The sequence below is a fragment of the Brassica oleracea genome, chromosome C7, assembly GCF_000695525.1.
Source record: "Brassica oleracea var. oleracea cultivar TO1000 chromosome C7, BOL, whole genome shotgun sequence".
In the NCBI taxonomy this organism is placed as follows: Eukaryota; Viridiplantae; Streptophyta; class Magnoliopsida; order Brassicales; family Brassicaceae; genus Brassica; species Brassica oleracea.
The window spans coordinates 37,180,194-37,183,247 of record NC_027754.1 but is presented as its reverse complement, the minus strand read 5'-3'; the positions used below and the strand labels follow the sequence as shown (position 1 = coordinate 37,183,247).

General features: G+C 36.3%; 1 long non-coding RNA gene across 1 annotated transcript; it reads left to right on the top strand.

Annotated features, from left to right (window-relative positions):
* Positions 1-1,447: 1,447 nt before the first annotated feature.
* Positions 1,448-2,338, top strand: LOC106304162. Its single transcript, XR_001262661.1, has 2 exons — positions 1,448-2,003; positions 2,096-2,338. It is a non-coding gene; the product is annotated as an uncharacterized LOC106304162 (long non-coding RNA).
* The last annotated feature ends 716 nt before the right edge of the window (positions 2,339-3,054 follow it).

The window sequence follows — 3,054 nt, the reverse complement described above, 5'->3', positions numbered from 1 at the left end:
GGGTGCATTTGGAGCTCAAAAGAGGTGATAAAGGTGATCATTGGACGAGCAGTGCATGGGAGCGACCCTACCAGAGCGACACCATGAATTCGATGTGCCCTACCTCTCAGACCGACCTTACCAGAGCGACCTCACGAGGTCGCTCGCCATTTCATCGTTTGGAGTGCAAAAATAAACCCAGAGCGATCTCCTAGAGCGACGACACGAAGTCGCTCCAGCTCCAGAGCGAGGTCACCACAACGACACCCCGAGGTCGCTCGGGTTTGTGTCGATGAGACACGAACAACAAGCTGGGAGCGACCTCCCGGAGCGACGTGCCGAGGTCACTGTGCTTCAATTATTTGGTCGAACGTGTTATGAAATAACTTATAATTTATAGTATCGAGAAATTTAAATAAGAGTAGAATTTGATACCCGTACGAAGCAAATAACACTAGTATAAGGGAGAGAGTTTATTGGAAGGAAGAAGAAGAAGATGTAATGGTTCTTTGATTATAAACTCTTGTTCTTGTTTTTGGTGTACAAAAGAGTGAGATGAGTGATGGTATTTATAGTGAACAACAATACATAAAATAACAAAGATGGTGCTTAATTTGGTAAATGAGTGGGTGATCATAGTGTTTGATGAGTAGATGATCATAGTGCTTGAGTTGGTAAAGGAGTGGATGATCATAGTGCTTGAGTTTGGTAAAGAGGTGGATGATCATTTCAATGCTTATCTTATAACAATAACATCATTATTGTCATAATTATTAAGAGAATAAAAAATTTGGTCAACTTCGACGCATCAATGGCCAGAGCTACTGTTACATGTGAGGTGCTCTACGTTGGATTGCAAACCACTAACAAATAGTATTAAACTTTTTTTTGTCACAAATATTAAACTAAACTTATTCCAGTTGAATGAGCACGTTTGATGGTCAGATAGTGAAGTATGTGGATCTATAAAATAATAATGAAAGAGTAACAATATGGTGGTCTAGTTATGGTGGTATAGCTAGTAAAATCTCAAAAAGCGATGCTATGAATTACACGGTACAAAACATGTTTTTGACTTAGATATAATCAAAAATTTAAGAAATGAAATTTTGTTTTTTTCTTTGTTTCGAGCGATAATTAGTTATAGTTAAGGTTTTTTTAAGAGCTGGTTATAGTTAAGGTTGTTAAACAAAGTAACTAGTGATATTGATAACAAACCTAGCTGTATATCCGAATCTCCTTTAGTCAGGAACCAGTTTTTAATGATATTTGTAAAGCGTAAATCATATTTATATTTCTCAGTATAAAAATTCCAACCTAAGTGTAAGGAAGGACTGAACATATCATTAGAGCAGCATTATTGGAGTTTGGTTTTTTTTTTAACTAATTAGAGCATTTAATTAAATCAAAACCAAAATAAAATTGTGACCGATCTTTAAGGAAAGGAAGAGCACACGTGTCAGCAAGAGAATAAATCTCAGATTATATTTTTTTTCTTTTTATTTTTCTTTCTCTTTTCTTCTTCTCTCATGTTTTCTCCGTCGAAATCGACGATGGCGTTTGTGGAGGATCGGAATTGTCTCCGTCTGGAGACTTGTTTGTCGAATTGGTTTCCGTTTTTGGAGGATCTGAGCCAGCGTTTGTCGATACTTGGAAGATCAGAGTCATCCACTATCTCTTCCTTAGCGTTCGTCTTCTTCCTCCTCAGTCACTTGTTAACATCACGTCTTCTTGGCACATGTCTTGGTGGGTAGATCAACAGAAGATCTCTCGGTGGACATTGACTTGGGTAGAGAAAAGCGTGGCATCAAAATATCTCGACGCCGTGTTGGTTAAATAAAGTAGATGCTTCTGTTTTATGTTTGGCCAGATTGTATGATAAGGGACAAAACACTGAAACTTAACAACCATGTGTTTTTGTGTGTGTGTGTGGGACATGTGATCATCCGGTTGGGTGATGACGGATTGTTTCATATGAAAACCTGGGGAAGTGTTTAATCCTCAAATCTGATTGTCTGCTTGGGGTTTGATCCTCTATTTTACCTTTTGATCATATTAGACTAAATAATAACCGCACTCCCATGTCCTTTATTAATGAACTTGAATGTTGCGCTAGATACGGGGAATGCCTTTCATATTCGAGACAAACCAAAGTCGCATGAAAGAGTACTTGAAGAGAACATGGAAAGGGAATTGAGACCAGAAACGAGAGCGAGTGTTCTTTGTGTATTGGCTTGTGAAGAAGTTGAATGATAGTCTCTCTCTTGTAGTCTTGTGTAATGTTACCTTAACCTCACAGGAGCATGTTTTGTAGATCTTTTATTACATGTTTAGTTCTGCAACATGCATAGTTGACCCAGTTTTTTTTTTTCTTACTCGTTAGCCATAAGATGAAAATACAACTCTGATTGCAACTGAGCTTGTTGTGTTTCACCGAAGAATGAGTGTTCTTGTTTTTGACTTGTGAAGTTGATACAGAAAAAAAAACAACGTAGAGACTAACGGAGCTCCGGTAATAGATTAACGCAAAGCAAACTAAACCTGTTTATAGCTTGGGTCCCCTCTTCTTCCCATAGACAATTGATTTAAAGTTATATCTTGTAATTAACCAACTTATATGTCCACTTTTCCACTTTACCAAAAAAGAAAGTTCATTACTTAGAGTTAGAGTATCTCCAACCATTATATGATAGTAGAAGACGAACGAGATGGATACACTCAATATGATGTCTTAGAGTTCCAACAAGGAGAAGACACCGGAAGTTCACATGTTGATCTCGATTTTTCTACAGATATGCCTACAAATATCGCCAATATGATGGGTGTTCGAACTAGAATTCGTGATAGACAAATGCATCAACAACTCAAAGCTAATTTGGTTGAACATTTATGGAGTAAATTTGGACGTGATGGAGACAACTAATGAGCTCAGATGTTTTTTTCAAATTAATCTTGTTTATTGTACTAATCTTTATTTTTATGTTTTTTTTTAAATCTATGTTTTAAATGTTATCTTTTAATATGTTTTATTTAATAAATAAATTTTATCTTTAAAAAAAAATTATTTTTTTTAAG